At 34.7% G+C, this 18,733-nt stretch overlaps 1 non-coding gene across 1 annotated transcript; it reads left to right on the plus strand.

The window, feature by feature from the left end:
* Window positions 1-17,991: 17,991 nt before the first annotated feature.
* TRNAA-CGC (transfer RNA alanine (anticodon CGC)) lies at window positions 17,992-18,067 on the plus strand. The gene has a single exon. It is a non-coding gene; the product is annotated as a tRNA-Ala (tRNA).
* The last annotated feature ends 666 nt before the right edge of the window (window positions 18,068-18,733 follow it).

An 18,733-nucleotide genomic window follows, 5' to 3' on the forward strand; every position in this document is an offset into this window, starting at 1 on the left:
TTGTTAATTTATTTTGTTTTTATTTTTGTTTTTGTTTTTTTTTAGAATCCACATATAAATGAAACCATATGAAATTTAACTTCTTCTGTCTGACTTATTTCACTTGGCTTATTGGGTATGAAATTATAAATTTTCAAACAAAACTGTGGGTAAAATTTTATATGGTTGTTTTGCAGATTAAGAAATTAGGGACAGAGAAGTTAAGTACTTCTTATAACTGATGGAGAATGATTTGATTCAGTGTTGTGACTTTTTACTAGTTTGATTTTATATATGTATCATTTATGACTTAAAATATCCAGCTCTTTTTATATTTTACTTTTTTGGGACCATCTAGAATGTTTTGGTTTAGTCGATTTATTTTGTTTGGTTTTATCACATATCTACAAAGATCCTATCTTTCAAAGTGATAGTCATCAATACTTCTCCCATAAGTCATGTCTGATTCTTCTCTGTCACAAATTTTATTTTATTTTCATGCCAATATGACTGCATTCATTAACTAACTTTAAATGATCTTTTATTACATTGTATTACAAAACTGTATCATAATGTACCATGTTCTAACCAATCTACTTTGGAGCTAAGATTTCATTATTCCTCTACAAAATGTATTTCAACTGTATTTTGTTTTTAAACTGATCCCACCTTTTTCAAATTAAGTTGTTTTGTCTATGCAAACTCATTGTCTGTTAAATACTTTCATTCCATTTACTAAAATGATATGCATACTTCAAGATTGTTGTCAAATATGACAGTTTTCATCAAATTTTCATAAATGTTTCTTTACAGCATAAAACCTTACCAAGTTTGATATTTTCCTCCTTTAAAATAGTATACTTTTTTGCCTCTTCTTTGCTATTTATGTCATTTAATTATATTTTTGTCAGTGCTATTCATCTTATTCTTATCTTCTTCATCAGGAAGCTCTCCCATAATTTCTCAATTTACATTAGGCCCAGTATGTTATATATTTTCTTCATTACACTTTTTATAATTTATAATTATGAATTGTTTTTGTAATTAAGCATATCTTCCTATTAAATTATTAAGTATAAATGGCTAGGGAGTATATTTTGCCCAGGATATTATACATCCCAAACAATAAACATTTTTGTTAGTTAAATGGAAAAATTTAACTCAGTATATTTAAATCTATTTTAGAGAAAGTGTGCTTTATTGATACTTCTTTGTAACTGCTATTGTATCTGGCAAACATTAGTTCTCTATAAATATTTATGAAATTAATTTTTTAAGCGAGGGGAAGGAATATAGAGAGACAGACTACCACAAGTGACCCAACTGGGATCCACCTGTCAACCTCCGTCTGGGTCTGATGCTTAAATCAACTGATCTATTTTTAGCACCTGAGACTGACATGCTGGACCAACTAAGCCATCCTCAGCACCTGGGGCCAACATTCTACTCTCTAAGCCAACTGGCCAGTGCTGAAATTAAAATTTTAACTCAAATATCAAGACAATAAGATATTACTAACCTACTTCTGGAATAGAAATTCCATGTCCTGCATACTTACTCTTATCTGTAATTATTAAACAGGCACCCAAAAACATTGTGTTGGCTTAGGTACTTCCATCAGTGAAAAGGTTTATATTAATAATCTATTTTCTATTTTCCTTAGTGTCTTAGCCTGGGATTCCAAAACAAAACACTGTAAACCAAGAAGCTTAAATAACAAACATATTTCTCTCAGTTTGGTGGCTTGAAATTCTAAGATCAGAATGCCAGTATGGCTGAGCTGTGGTGAAAACTCCCTCACTAGCTTGTGATGGCTGTATTCTCACTGGGCACTTACACTGGAGGAAGAGAAAGAAAGAGAAAGAAAGAGAGAGTGAGTCTCTAATAAAGTTTCTTTTTATAAAGGGACAAATCACATGATGAGGACACCATCCTTATGACTCATTTAAACCTAATTTCTTCCCAAGCCCCATCTTCCAATACCATTATACTTGGGCTTAGGGTTTCAACATATACATTTTGGGGGACCAAATTTAGTCCGTACTTTGGCCCAGATATAGAATTTCTGAAAGGCAATCAAAATAGTAAAAGCTCTTATGAATATATCACAAGAGATTAAATAGTATTTATATTTCTATAAGTAGGGTAAGAATTCCATACTAGAATTTTATTATTATCATTAAGTGAGAGTCAGGGAGGCAAAAAAAAAACCAGACTTCCGCATGTGCCCTGACTGGAATCCAACTGGCAACTTCCCTACCAGGCAATGCTCTGCCCATCTGGAGCTGCTGCTCTGTTACTTGGCAACTGAGCTATTTTAGCACCTGAGGCAAGGACATGGAGCCATCCTCAGCATCCAGGGCCAAATTGCTGGAACCATGGATGCAGGAGGGGAAGATAAAGAGAGTTGGAGGAGTCGAGTGGAAAAGCAGATAATCAGTTCTCCTGAGTGCCCTGATCAGGAATTGAACCCAGAACTTCCACATGGCAGGCTGAAATTCTACCATTGAGCCAACCAGCCAGGATTTATACTAGAAATTAAAGAAAGAGAAATTCTGCCTATTGTAATCTACTGACATTCATATCATTACTACTTATTTATTATTTCTTCTTGTCTGTAGATAAGGCAGTTAAAATATCCCCACGATAGGATAGCCTCACCTAAGGTATATTCCACAGAATCACTGGAGCCTTATATGATAGTATCTCACAATCATTTCATGATCAAAGCATATTTGTAATGATTTTAACATTTAATTACTTTTTTATTCTGTCAGCATCAGTGATTCAAATCAACAAATATTTATTAAATACTAAGTTATTAAGGACATAAAAGAGTGTGTAGCCCTTGCCCTCTGGAGGTCTATTAGTAGTCAGACACATCACATAGTAGTACAGAGATATAGACACAAAGGAACATATAAGAGGGACAAATAATTTAGTCCATGAAGGAATGAAGCAGGGAAGTTTTCTTATGTAAATGATGGCTGTGTTTAAGTAGCTTAATTGGAAATATCAACTCCACTTCCAAGGTTTTATTCTAAGGAGGTACACAAATATGAAAATATATGAGTTCCAATAGTTTCAATGTTATATTTTAACAAAACTTTGGAATCAATCTAAGTGTTCACATATCTTGAGGAATATACAGTCACTAAAAATGATAATATAAGCCTATATTAATTAAAAAGCAACACTTTCCATGATATGGTTGGGGGAAAAAGCAGATTACAGAATACATGTTTATATAAAATGGAATAACAATAAAATACCTACCTTTGATTGCTTTCTGCTTCTGGTTTTGTTGTATTTCCAAGGTTCAGGTTGTATTAATTTCCCCAAATCCAAAAGAGTTATTTGAAATGAGTAAGAATAATATTTCTTTAAAAAAAACATTTATAGTATTATTTAACCCCTTCTTGAATAACTTAAAGTAGTATTTTAATGACCTTTAAATTCCTTGCTAATTATTGCAGCTCAATTCAATAAAGAAAACCTTTTGAAAGTATTTTCATGTCTGTTAATTTGTATATGAAAAATAATTATAATTACGATTCTGTAAACACAGAATTTCATTTCCAACACTGCTAGAACCGGCATTAACCTGACAGAATAATCTAAAGCAATAAATATTTAAAGAATTAAACAGTCAAGTTCTAATACTTTGTTACAAATAAATGATTTGATTTTCTCATTCTTGAAATTTTTTTACTTAATCTATTTTCAGAATATGAATATCATTCATATCTATGTTTTCATCTTTACATTATTTTGCAGTTGTGCAAAGGTTAATAGTTAACAGATCATAGTAAATTGTAGTTCAATAGTATTTTAGAAATTATTCCATTAGTATTAAAACAACTAAGACTAAAAAGTGTAGCAATTCACTTTGTGGTAAGTTTGATCAAAGATCATTTAAGGCAAATATAAATTTTTTTTTTTTTGTATTTTTCTGAAGCTGGAAATGGGGAGAGACAGTCAGACAGACTCCCGCATGCGCCCGACCAGGATCCACCAGGCACGCCCACCAGGGGCTACGCTCTGCCCACCAGGGGGCAATGCTCTGCCCCTGCAGGGTGTCGCTCTGCTGCGACCAGAGCCACTCTAGTGCCTGGGGCAGAGGCCAAGGAGCCATCCCCAGCCCTCGGGCCATCTTTGCTCCAATGGAGCCTTGGCTGCGGGAGGGGAAGAGAGAGACAGAGAGGAAGGTGGGGGGGGGGGTGGAGAAGCAAATGGGCGCTTCTCCTATGTGCCCTGGCCAGGAATCGAACCCAGGTCCCCTGCACGCCAGGCCGACGCTCTACCGCTGAGCCAACCAGCCAGGGCCAAGGCAAATATAAATTTAAAATATGGCTATACTAAAAGCATTATGATTTCTATCAGTTAAGATTCATAACTAAAAATTTATATATACTAAGCTAAGGTTGAAATAGGGTATTCCTTTTACTTACACTAAGAGATTCTAATTTTATTACTCTTTTTTTTTTTTTTTACAGAGACAGAGTCAAAGAGAGGGATAGATAGGGACAGACAGACAGAAACGAAGAGAGATGAGAAGCATCAATCATCAGTATTTTGTTGCAACACCTTAGTTGTTCATTGATTGCTTTCTCATATGTGCCTTGACCGTGGGCCTTTAGCAGACCGAGTAACCCCTTTCTCGAGCCAGCGACCTTGGGTCCAAACTGGTGTGCTTTGCTCAAACCAGATGACCTCGGGATCTTGAACCTGGGTCCTCCGCATCCCATCCGACGCTCTATCCACTGCGCCACCGCCTGGTCAGGCTAATTTTATTACTCTTAAAGGCTTCTTATTAGGTTTATACAAACTATACTTTCCTCATTTTACAAATAGAAAACAAGATGTAAGAGATGGACATCTAGTTATTTGATTTATTTATAAAATAAAAATTGTTTCCATTCTACTTGATTTGGGCTGTGGTATAAAAAAATCAATAGGACTGCCTGACCTGTGGTGGCACAGTGGATAAAGTGTCAACCTGGAATGCCAAGGTCACCAGTTTGAAATCCCAGGGTGCCTGTTCAAAGCACATATAAGAGGCAGCTGCTACAACTTGATGCTTCTTGCTCCTCATCCCCACTCAAATCAATAAATAAAATCTTAAAAAAAAAAAAAAAGCCCTGGCTGAATAGCTCAGATAGCTCGGTTGGTTAGAGCACCATCTAAAAGCCCAGAGGTTGTGGGTCCGTTCCTCAGTTGGGCACATACAGGAGCAGATCTGTGTTCCTGTCTCTTTCTCCCTTCCTCTTCACTAAAATCAATAAATAAAAATTAAAAAGAAAAAGAGGAAGAAAAGAAAGTGCCTAACAGGGCACTTTTATACTGGCTGAAACTACATTACTGCGTAAGGGCAAATTTCAAACTCTGAGGGATGATACATTTTTTTAACTTCTCCTACCATACAAAATTCCTCTTCATATATTACATACATACTCATTCTTTTATGACTAAGTTAAAAAGTAATATCTTTCTGAAATGTCTTATTTATTTTTAATTTTAGTTAAAATTTGCCAAAGGGAATACTTGGCTAAATAAAGATTTTCAAAATATTCTTGTTTCTTATCTCATATAATGCTCTAACTAACATATTTCAGCATATTCCAGCATTGGATACGTTTAATATTTTTATGCATTGCACTAAATATGTTGGAGTTCTATTTAATGTGGCATGCATAAAAATTGGTGGGTAATTTATAATAATTACTTAAAAGTGGTAAAAGTGGCCTGACCAGGTGGTGGCAAGGTGGATAGAGCATCAACCTAGAATGCTGAAGACCCAGGTTTGAAACATCAAAGTCACCAGTTTGAGTGCAGGCTCACCAGCTTGAGTGTGGGGTCACTGGCTTGAGTGTAGTATAATAGACATGACTTTGTGGTCACTGGCTTGAGCCCAAAGGTCGCTGGTTTGAAGTCCAAGGCCACTGTTAAGTCCAACGTTGCTGGCTTGAGCAAGAGGTCACTGGCTTGACTGCAGTTCCACAGTCAAAGCACATATGAGAAAGAAATCAATAAATAAATAAGTATCCACAACAAAGAATTGATGGTTCTCATCTCTCTCCCTTCCTGTAAGTCCTTCTCTCTGTGTGTGTCATGTGTGATAAAAAAAAAAAAGAAAGTAAAAGTGATCACCAAAAGAATTCCATCCCCCTGGCCGGTTGGCTCAGTGGTAGAGCGTCGCCCTGGTGTGTAAGGGGTCCCGGGTTCGATTCCCGGCCAGGGCACACAGAAGAAGCGCCCATCTGCTTCTCCACCCCTACCCCTCTCCTTCCTCTCTGTCTCTCTCTTCCCCTCCGGCAGCGAGGCTCCATTGGAGCAAAGATGGCCCGGGCGCTGGGGATGGCTCCTTGGCCTCTGCCCCAGGCGCTCGAGTGGCTCTGGTCGCAATAGAGCAACGCCCCGGAGGGCCAGAGCATCGCCCTCTGGTGGGCAGAGAGCGTCGCTCCCTGGTGGGCGTGCCGGGTGGATCCCGGTCGGGTGCATGCGGGAGTCTGTCTGACTGTCTCTCCCCGTTTCCAACTTCGGAAAAATACAAAAAAAAAAAAAAAAAGAAAAGAAAAAAAGTATTCTATTGTGACCTAAAATTGAAATTTTCAATGCTATGTATGTTTTTAGGTACATCTTACATTTACGAACCAGAAACAAATCTTATTAAATTTAAGATAATATATCTTTTTAAATTGAAGATATTATGTCTTCATGAACCAATTGGTAGCAAAATTTTGAAAAGTATATACATAATTTTATTATTGAATTCTTTGAAAACCTAAACTTAAAAGAAATATTTAAAATATATTATATAGATTTAAAGAGCTATTGATCACGGTCGTTGGAGATGTTCACATATCTTGTGGTTCTCCTTCTTCCAGACAAATAGGTTGCAATTTCCTATTACTTAAAGACAGTCATGGACACTAGATTTGTTCTGACCAATGAAATCAGATGTAAAGAAGTCTCATATATGCGGTCCTTCTGCCAACCTCCAGTGGACATATGGCAAAAGCAAGAAATAACATTTGAAACGGGGGGCTAAATTTTATGGGGTTTTTTTTTATGGAATGATAACCTTGCCTGCTATAATGCAGTAGGAAAAGGAAGCGATATATATTTTTATATTGAATTAGAAAGAGATCATGAAGAATGCAAAGTTTCTACCTACAGTTTAAATTTAACATCTTGCTAGATGAAGCTCTGATTAAAAGTTTCTTTCTATTCCCTACTAATTGCTTTTCTAAGTTGTAAAAAGAAAATGAAAAGGAACACATGAAAAAATATCTTTCAAGTGGATCTTATAGCACATGCCAAATTATCTCAGTGTATTTTAATCTTCACAACACAAAGAAAATGCTCAAACAATGCTTTGTATGTGTTTGTATGTGTGTTTTAAATGTAGAGAATTTTACTTGATTATTATATTTCTTAAAGACTCACTGTTATTAAACACTGTTCTCCATATTAGAGAACTAAAAAATTTTTGTTAAAAAACTTCTTCAATCCTAAACTTTATAAATGAGAATTTAACTTATTTTTATTATAATTATATTTTTTAGAAAAATCTATACAATACTTTAAATAAACTCTAAGTTAGCCCTCCATGGTGCTTCACAAAAAATGTATTTCTGGAAAAATACCAATAGGTATTGCTTCCTATATATGTTGGTTTAGTAATGTCCATTAATTGATACAAGAAAAGTTTTAAAAACATTTAATAAAGAATTATCTTTTATGCTGTTTACCTTGGCTTTTCCCAAATATTTCTGATCATAGTATTTCCCCCCTACACACACACACAACCTATTGACAGCCTAAGAAGCTAGTATTTTCCCCTGGACAATTTGGAAACATCTAGTATTATAAGTTTATAGAAAAAGTACAAATTATATATAATTTGTAGTATAGCGGGTTTATGTATTTGAGTTCTTTTAAGGCTAAAAAGAATATTTTTAACTCTTGAGAATTTGCTTGAATATAACAATGTATACCACACTACAGTTTAGAAAGAAACTGTAGTTCATATCATGTCTGCACTACTTACCCAGCTGTGAGTTCCTGGGCAAATTATTTTAGCTGTAGTTCTTTGTTTTCTCTTTTTAGTAGGAGTTTCTGGTAGTAATAAGATACTAATATATGAGATAATAAATATTTGAGGTCTTCTGTGTAAATCTCCTGTCTCACTGTCTTGTGAGTCTGAAATACAAAATATACATTTTAATCATATATTAAAAAAAGATAATTATTTCAATCTCAGTTTGCTATTTTCCAAAACATTTGTACCTTTTGTCATTTGCACAAGCTATGTATGAGATTTGTGACTTTTTAACTTTAGGCATTCCAGTAGGTGTGGGTTGGGGTCCAATTGTGGTGTTAATTTGCATTTCCTCAGTGAGCATTTATTTATATCTCCATTTCCCATTCATACACTTATATTGGTAAAGTATCTCTTTAAATATTTTGTCTACTTTTAAGGGTATTGTTTGAATTTATACTCCTTGGTGGCGCAGTGGATAAAGCATCGACCTGGAATGCTGAGGTTGCTGGTTCAAAACCCTGGGCTTGCCTAGTCAAGGCACATATGGGAGTTGAAGCTTCCTGCTCCTCCCCCCCTTCTCTCTCTCTCTCTCTCTCTCCCCCCTCTAAAAAAAATGAATAAATGAATTTATACTCTTATAATTATGTTGTAGAACTTCATTATATATTCTAACTTCAAGTCTTTTATTAGATATAGGTTTTGCTAATATTTTTTCTCAGTTATAGTTTGCTTTTATTCTTCAATGATAACTTTGCTTTTAAATTTCAGATTGGGTCTTAGCTTCATTAAACTCTAAGATATTTTTTCATCTGTTTTCAAGCTAGTGATATGACTTCTAAAAATTCAATTTTTGCCTTTTTTATGTATAGTATGTTGTTTTTCTCTTCAGAAGCTTTAAGGGTTTTCTTATTTGTCAGAGTTTTTTTTTTTTCTATCACGTGTCAAAATATAGATTTATTCTACTCAGAGATGTTATGTTTCTTGAACTTGAAAAAATAAGAATTTAATAAATTCTGGCATATCCACAATTATTACCTACATTAAAATTAACCCACTCCATTTTCTCTTATACATATTTTGTTAAGCCCTCTCATTTTTAAACTACCTATGCTTTTTCATAATTATTTAATTTACTATCTTATTAAACTGTGCTAAATTGTGATTTTACCTGTTTACTAATTTTTAAAATCTGCATTTTTATTTCCTTATAATACTTAAGCAGTTGTTGTTTATTTGATTTGTAATATTATATATTTGCTTAGTCATAAAACACATTTTCTGATTACGATTCTATGGTCTTGATGATTAATAGTCTTGGGAATTCTGATTCTCTTCTTTCATGCTTTTGAATGTAATTCATGGTGGAATGTTTTTCTTGTCTTGTGCAATTTTCTATAAAGACTAAATATGCAGTGGTACATTTTCTCCATTGCAAATTTCATTTAGTCTCTGTTTTGGTAACATGCCTTCAAAACATCTGACAAATGAGTGTTTAAACAAACTGTGAAACATACATATCATGGAATACCACTCAGAATAAAAGGGAACAAACTATTTACACATGAAACAACATGAGTGAATCTCCAAGGAACTCTATTGTATAAAATAACCAACTCCAAAAGATGACCAACTGTACAATTCCATTGAAACCTTTGTAAAATTATTAAATTACAGAACTGGAGAAAGGCGTAGTGCTTGCCAGTTGTTAGGTTTGGAAGTGGAGTGGAGGAAAAAGGTGAGGGAAGACTGGCATGAGGAAGATGGGTATGGCGATTTCACAGTAACAGAAAAGGTCATTGCTGTCATTCACTGTACTATATTGACCATGTTAATAATATAAGAATTTGCACATGTGATAAAATTATAGAAAGCTATGTAAACACAGGCATGGTAAGTACAAGTAAAATGAGAGAATATTGAAAAAGGCCGGTGAATTGTATCAATGTCAATATTTTGGTTGTTCTATCCTATTATTTCACAAAATATTACCATTGTGAGAAACTAAGAAAAGGGTACACAGGGCTTCTCTGTATTATTTCTTATAACTTAATTAAAGCTATATGTTTCTTAATAAAATTTTCAGTTAGATATAGAATATATAAAGAAAAAAGTATATTCCATAATCTAGGCATAATATTTGCAACTCATATAACTACCAAAGAATTAGTGGAGAGAATATATATAAAACTCTTATAAATTGGTAAGAAAAAGAACAAAAATCTAATAGGAAAATTTGAGGATAATAAATTTTACAAAATTATTTTTAGAGATAATTCAAGTGGGAGAAATCAGGATTTTTAATAAACATAGAAAAAGTTGTCCAACCTTACTATTAGAAAAAAATATTCAATAAGATTATTAATATGGATAGAGTAAAATAAAAAATATGCATTTCTAAAAATAATATAATTGGTAGCAATCACGGAGCAGGAACATTTGGCAACTCTGCAGAGTGCTTAAATGTATGTATCACAAGGGTTGATTATCTCCCTTCTAAAAAAGTCATTTTGATTCACATCCAACTAATTAAATTCTGGACTAAAGTTTTTATCATATCTAAAAATCCCAGGATGGCAGCTCCTGGATTACTTACCAAAGTTCTGCAAACATGAATTTTCTTAAAGTTAAAATGGAAAATGTATTCACAAAATTATTCTTTAAAATTATGCAATAAGTTATGTCTTTTTATACATTTGAAGCAGCTGAACTGTTGGGGAATGTGCAAATTTCTCTGAAAGCTTGCATGATTTAGAAACTTATCATTTGTTTAACTACTTGACCCAGAAATTATAATAAATGTGTGTAGGTAAAAGCAACACAGTCTATTCAATAAAAACACTCATGTATTATTCTAGGTGTTAAGCCGATAAATTAAGAATGTATTTTTGGATAGAAGGTATTATATTTGGTTGGTCATTCATATCGAATTTCATTTCAATTATAGTGTAGCACTATATAATGAGAACAATCCAAAAAGAATAAAATGAGACAAATAAAAGTTATAAATATAAGAATAGATTTTAAAGACATAGAATAACATATTATTATTTCTGGTGTATTTATATAGCCGGGCACATTACTAAACACATAGGTGTTTGAAGATATTAGTGAATGAATTAATAAATGCTTTTCTTCAGAGAAGTCTATGGGCTTAATAATATGGGTAGCATCTTAAAAGCCATTATTAAAATACCTCATGTTCAAGAGAGTTTTTAATTTATCTTTGCATCCCATATATTTAGCACAATATGTAATTAATAATCAGATTAAACAAAACAAATTAAACAAAATCATAACATGATAGCAAATACAGATACTCTGCTTATTCAAGTACTGACAGAGGCTGGACAATATAATTTTATAAAATTACAGTAGGGATTTTATAAAATCCTAATCTTATAACAATTCTAAGTGTATATTGGGAAGTCATCTTGGCAGGAATGAGGCTAATTACAGGTTTACAGAAGTGTCAACCATATTTTGATGAATGGCTTATTGCCCTGGTGCCACATGGATTTCTAGATGACAAATCCCTATGTGTAGCTGGAAGTATCTAATAGTAAAAAAAGATCAGGAAAACAAAATTAAAGTTTGTAAATGGTAAAAAAAAATGAACCAGTTTGATAATGACCTGATCTTTTTTTTTTTTTTAACAATTTCAATTGTAAACCACTAAAAGCAGACACTATTAGATGGTAAAATTTAAAAAAAAATATTCTTTCAATATTTTGCATTACTTATTTTTGAAAGTATCAGGTTAAGTATGACCGATATTTGCAGTTTTTATGAATAACTCTTAAGTACTAAAAAATTGATTATGTGTGAGAAGAGTTAAGTAATATATGTCAGATCACAGCAAAGGTAATACCAGGAAATTGGGAGAAACTGAAGTGACTCACTGCAATGCCACAAACAGGAGTAATGGCAGAGTAAAGGAGTTTTATACACTCTTCTTTTTTAAAAAAAAAAATGTGACTAGGGGAGACAGAGACAAACTCCTACATGTGCCCTGACTGAGATCCACCTGGCAAGCCCCCTACCTGGGATGATGCTCAGCAACTGTACTATTTTTTTTTAGCACCTGAGGCTAGGGCTCCACAGAGCCATCCTCATTGCTCAGGGCCAACTCGCTGAATCAATCGAGTCATGGCTGCAAAAGGGAAAGAGAAAAGAAAAAGAGATAGAAGGGGGAGGGGAAGGGATGGAGAAACAGTTGGTCTTTTCTCCTGTGTGCCCTGACTAGGAATCAAACCTGGAACTTCTACTTGTTGGGCCTGATGCTCTACCACTGAGCACACTGGCCAAGACCTTTTTTTTTTTTTAGGTGAAAGGAAGGGAGATAGTGAGGCCGACTCCTGCATGTACCCCAACTGGGATCCACCTAGCAACCCCACCTAGGGATGATGCTCTAGTACCAAGCTATTTTTAGAGCCTGGGGCTGACGCCTTCAACAGAGGTATCTGGTCCATGCTGAAACCAATTGATCCATTGGCTGCTGGAGGAGAAGAAGGAAAGAAGGGGGAGGGAAGGCAGATAAGCAGATGGTTGCTTCTGTGTTCCCTGACTGGAATCAAACCCTGTATGTACATATGCTGGGCCAATGTCTATTTACTGAGTCACTGGCCAGGGCCAGGAGTTCTATTAGAACTAATCAGACACTCTGATTAGAATCATCTGTCTCCCAGATTCCATACTTTCATGAGGAGAACTGAAGAGGGAACTTCTGTTCTCTATATCAACTACTCATCTCTATTCCCTCTCACCCTATCCACCATCAGTACTCACAGCCACAACTCTACCATCTGCTTTGTGACCAATAAATAAAAACCCTTTTACCCCATCTAATTAATTTTTTTTTAAGACACAAAAAATGTCAGGTCATCTCTTATTCCTTGGACTACTATTTTTTTTCTATAAGTGTCTATACATCTGCTTTACTGACCCACATTTCCACTCTCTTAATTCTGAAATCCTTCCACTGAGTTTTTTTGCTATTTGTCGCCAATACATCAGTGAATTCTCACATATTCTCAACATGCTCTCTGATATTCTTCTCAACGTCTTATTCTAATTAAACCTTGGTCTCCCCTAAAGATACTTCTTTCCTTGCAGATTTCTAAAGTGCTATTTTTTTCTCATATTTTTGTAACTTAGGAGTTTAAAAGTGAAGATCTATCTTCAATACGCTTTATTGCTGCTTTTAGAACATTCTTCTCTTTCCCCAAACAACCCCACCCCTAGCTTTAAATCCAGTGCCTTCATACTACTTACACATTTAGGTTGAGGTCTCCATGTCCTCAGTAGGTACTATCAGTCCTTGAGGATCTTATTCTTATGCAATTTCAACAACACTAGTCCTGTTCAAGTTCTCAGTGATTTCACTATCCATCCAAAGTATTCTGACATTCAGTTCCAATTCCTCTTTTCCCACAAATAACACTTTCTTCCAGGTATCTCTGACACTAATTTCCATTCTTAAACTTGATAGATATTATCAATAATTTAAAAATTTCCCTAATCTCAGTTTTAAACATTTCACTGTCATCTTCCTCTCTTCTGGATTACACCCTCTGATATGATTCCAATAATTCTTCTGCACCACTAAGACCTACATTCATTCATCCTAGTATCTTCTTGTTTCTTCCTTTATTTATGAGAATTCAACAGAGTATACTTTGGGTATTTATATCATATGCAATTTAATGCATGACATTGGTTGTAAAGTGATGGATAAATCCAGCCGTGATATCATTAAACAAGCAAGAGATAACCAAAAGAAGGAGATACTATCCCGCTGAAGGGAAAATTGAAAAAGGATATGTTACTAGAGATCAGTAGCAAGAATCAGCCTATGGAAGCTGCATCATGGCAGGTCTGTATAGTGAGGGCTGGAGCCATAGATGCAAACTCGCTCTATCAGAAATGAAATCTGATAAACTGGTTTCACGTATCAAGAAAGAAAAAGAGGGTGTCCCTGGTTTCTTTTCTATCAGTTTCTAATTGGTTGAATATAGCTAGCTATAAGTCATTTGACATGGGAGTCTATGAAACACATCCTCTAAGGTCAACTATCCTGCAAAAAATAGTAGGAGTGGGTGGGTGGCAATATCTATACCTGAAAGCAAATGGGCATTGGACTAAAGAATCATGTCCTCCCCATTAGATCCAGAACTTGGTTCTTCATAGTCAGATAACCTTTGATCCAAATTATATAAATAAACAGTAAATAACCCAAATAAAAAATAAAAGGTAAAAGCATATACACATATATACACATACATACTACATTTCTAGAGCATTTCCCTTTTCAAGATTCATTACATATTATACATGCCTTCACTTGTTATTTTGGTTATATTTTTTTTTCTGGTTGATTGCCTACACTGTTTTTTAAAAGTTATCAATTCTTACCAATCCTCCCTTCATTGATTTGGTATTGTTGCCTATAATCTCTGCTGTAGAATATGAACATCCTAGGATGAGTTCAGATGAATCCTATGAACTCCAGACAATCTTTCATGCAGCCCTTTTGTAGTAGCTACTTAATATCCATATAGTAATTAGTGACAATGTTCTCAGCTTGCCTTACTATATACTTCTCTATATAGGGTTACTTATATACAACACTTTGAGATGGCAAAAAAAGCTACTTTATTAGTATAATTGATAAGTTTTCTGATGTAAGAAATTTTTTCCTTGGTAAGTAAGATCACTTGATGAGCAGAGGCCAAGGTTGTGAGAATAGAAAGAAAAACTCTGCAAGTAGATTTTTGTTATACTGAGAGACTAGTCCCCTTATACGTCTCAGCTTCTGTCAGATCTGGGATAAGAAAGGGGTAAATCTGTAGAATTGGGCACCTGAAACCTGTATATTTAATTAACCAGTGTCACCTTAATTAAATCAATTTTGAATAAAGATGTAAGTGAAACACTTTGCTGGAGTGAAGAATTTAAAAAGAATTGAAACACTCAGTAATTAAGACATAAATTTTTAAGTAAATATTTTTAAAAGTAACAGAGTAAAATATGATGGAAAAAATATCAAAGATTTAAATAAAAACTATCAAACTACCATGGCTGGATAGCTTGGTTGGTTAGAGCATCATCCTGTAGCACAGAGGTTGCAAGTTTGGTTACTGGCTACGGCACATACAACAGGAAAAGAGTGATGTTTCTCTCTCTCTCTCTCTCTCCCTTCTTATCCAAATTCAATAAAATAAACATTAAAAATATATATATATTAATAAAAAACTGTATCAAATCCTACACTTGAACAACCCTATCTCACTTGCCTCACCCTGATCTTGGAGATTGTTTCTGGATATAAACAAAAACAGTTTCATATGTTGTTTATCAATCACAGCATATTATATAACTTGTATAGAATAACTCTAAAGTAATTGAGAGTTGACTTTCAGCTAGCGCAGTAATTGAAGATTGAATAAGTCATTCATGGTGCATGAGGTCAGCTGTTTCTGGAGGGTGGGGTTTGTGATAAGTTTAGTGAATGCCCTTTGTGTGACTACATTTCCCCAGCTCTCTCTTAATGAAACAATGTTGTGAATAAGCCATTTTGCAAGTTCAGACAAGGTTGGGCTACCTGAAGTGTAGCAGGAAAGGAAGGCAAATCCAAACCCAAAACAAACTTCCGTTCTGGTGAGTACAATCCACTGCCTCCTCAAAACCATAGGGCCACTCCTGACCTGCGGTGCTGCAGTGGATGGAGAGTCAACCTGGAGTGCTGAGGTCACTGGTTCAAAAACCCGGGCTTGCCTGATCAAGGCACAAATGAAAAACAACTACTATAGTTGATGCTTCCTGCTCCGATACCCCTTCTCTCTCTCTCTTTCATTTTCTCCTTTCTTTAAAACCAATAAATAAAATCTCAAGACAATAAAAACAACAACAACAAAACAAACAAACAAACAAAAACCACAAAAAGGTCTCAACCTGCTGGCTTATGAAAGGATGGTTCTTGGTCCTGGTGAATGCTGCCTCAGTGGGCGCTCTCCATTGACCTCTACTGTTTGCAGATTCAGCACTGCAGGTATAATCAGATGAGTCTAAAGACAAGTCCATGTTGTATAGTTCATGCAGGTTCTCTATCTAAATTTTTGTGAGTCATGTTAGGAAAGGATGGGACTACAGCTGAAATAGATATTGCAACATCCACTTATTAGGCTATACCTTCTAACTCTACATCAGCAAGATTCTATATATAATTTTGGGGAAGATAGTATTGTATATACAGTCTTTTCACCCTCTCTTGACCATATAAGAGTAAGAGCCTAGGGCCAGGATTACTTTCTTACCAAGAGAAAAATTATCTTCATTGCCTGTGCTGAGCTTATCACCTTGTGTGGTAGGTTCCCCAGAGCTAAAGCTGAAGTTTTTCTCTAATAGCTTATACACACACCACTTTCCTTCCAAAGAATAAAGGATCTTGCCCATATATGTGTGTGTGTGTGTGTATGTGTATATACTCACACACACACACACATATATGCCTGTGTGTGTGTGTGTGTGTGTATATATATATGTAACAGGGTGGATCATGTACTATATAACACACATGCTTAAGTAAAACAAAGGAATACACATTGAGTCTGAAACAGTGAAAGATATTACCATATACGTTCAGTGACCATTCATTGAGTAAGTACATGGTCCATTTTCTATTCCTCCTCCTCATATTGACTGTTTGAATTCTCTCTCTTTGTATACTACAGAAAGAATAGTAATAATCTGCATATATTTCTTTCATTATGAAGTTATCTGAATCAAAATTTGAATATCAAAGCAGCAGTTTGATACAATGTTTTGAAGATTTCTTTGTTGACTCTCCTCAAAAATGAGGTAATCTAAAATGAAAAGCATCATGCTGATAATTTAAATATAATAATCCAAGAGAAAGAAAAAGTGAAATGGAACCCTTATGGTACATATTTACTTCCAATGAAATGTTTCAGTGTAAACCAAGTGTAAATGAAGTACAATAAAATTTAGTAATTAATTCAGGAAATACGCAGGTGGGGACACTCGTTTTTCCAGGTTCTCATTTTAAAAAATGTTTTAAACAGTAAGTAGTAAAAAAAGTTCTTTATTTTTAAGTAGTACTTTACAAACTTCAATCTTAGAAAGACTATTTCTTGAAATTAATTTTCTATTAGATACTTCAGAAATTTTAGCTAAAAATGTCACCTCAAAACTATCCTTTAAGCTCTCATTCTGTCAGTGGCCTTTTAAACTATCATTTGTGGGGGCAGGTATAACTTTTATAATTTCAGGAGTAGCTCAGCTCAGGTGCAGAAACAAAACAAATCTACATAAGTGTGAAGCATGTACCATATTTTGTACTAAGGGGTCTTTCCTATGGCTTTTTATGTTTGCCCATAATGCGAGCACATGTGTTAAGGATATAATCAAAATAACTATATTTAAATTGAATTATCAGCATGATCTCTTTTACCTTAAATAATCTCATTACACAGAGCCTGAACAAAGCAATCTTTTACATAGTTGCTCTCAAACAATGTAACAGATATTTCCCAAATCATTGCTAATATAATTTATAAATTGAAGTTAGATAATTTACATGATGTGATGATTATATGCAGATTATAACAAGCAGAAATCTCCAGAAGAATATGTAAAAAAACAAGAGTGGTTATTCTTGTATTCTTGTGAGGACAAAAGAAGATAAGGAGGTATCCTTGTGATAAATACTTATCCCAAATATCTAAGCTACATTTATGAAAACCAAATTAAATCATTCTGTCCTTATTTATTTTATATTCTGAACTTCTTTTTAATATACTTCTGACTTTGTTAATTAGTTTGTCACTGCTTCTTTTATTGGTGGGCAAATTCTGCTGCAAAATTCTCTAATAAAAGTGACTCTGGTTTAGTATAGCCTGTGCTAATCCTGAATGAAATTTGTTTTTAATCTGTAGCAATCAATCATAGCCCTGGCCACTTGGCTCAGTGGTAGAGCATTGGCCTCGCATGTAGAAGTCCTGGGTTCGATTCCCGGCCAGGGCACACAGGAGAAGCGCCCATCTGCTTCTCCACCCCTCCCCCTCTCCTTCCTCTCTGTCTCTCTCTTCCCTCCCGCAGCCAAGGCTCCAGTGGAGCAAAGTTGGCCCGGGCGCTGAGGATGGCTCTGTGGCCTCTGCCTCAGGCGCTAGAATGGCTCTGGTTGCAACAGAGCAAAGCCCCAAATGGGCAGAGCATCGCCCCTTGCTGGGCATGCCTGGTGGATCCTGGTCAGGCGCATGAGAGAGTCTGTCTGACTGCCTCCCCATTTCCAACTTCAGAAAAAAAAAATGGTTAGATCACTTGGTTTATATACATAAAAAAATAAAACATTGCTATAGTTAAGTTAATAAAATAACTTGTCTTTTACAAAATAATTTATTTAAATCACTTTGCTATTTTTTCAAGACTGTTAATGTGTAATAACCTGATGACTAGTTGAAGTAGAAATAATGAATACAGGGTGTCCTTGGGTTATATCAGTCTCAACATATGACATTTTGAGTTTGCCATGCTTAATCCCATAAAAACCTAAAAAAATTGAGACATGAGTGTTTCAGCTCATGCCATTAGTGTTGTACTTACAGACTATGTGGGCAAACTACTGTATTTCTCCATGTATAAGACATACTCTGTTTCAAAAAACATCTTATACAGTGGTTGTGGCATTTC

The sequence above is a fragment of the Saccopteryx leptura genome, chromosome 2 (genome assembly GCF_036850995.1).
Source record: "Saccopteryx leptura isolate mSacLep1 chromosome 2, mSacLep1_pri_phased_curated, whole genome shotgun sequence".
Classification (NCBI taxonomy): domain Eukaryota; kingdom Metazoa; phylum Chordata; class Mammalia; order Chiroptera; family Emballonuridae; genus Saccopteryx; species Saccopteryx leptura.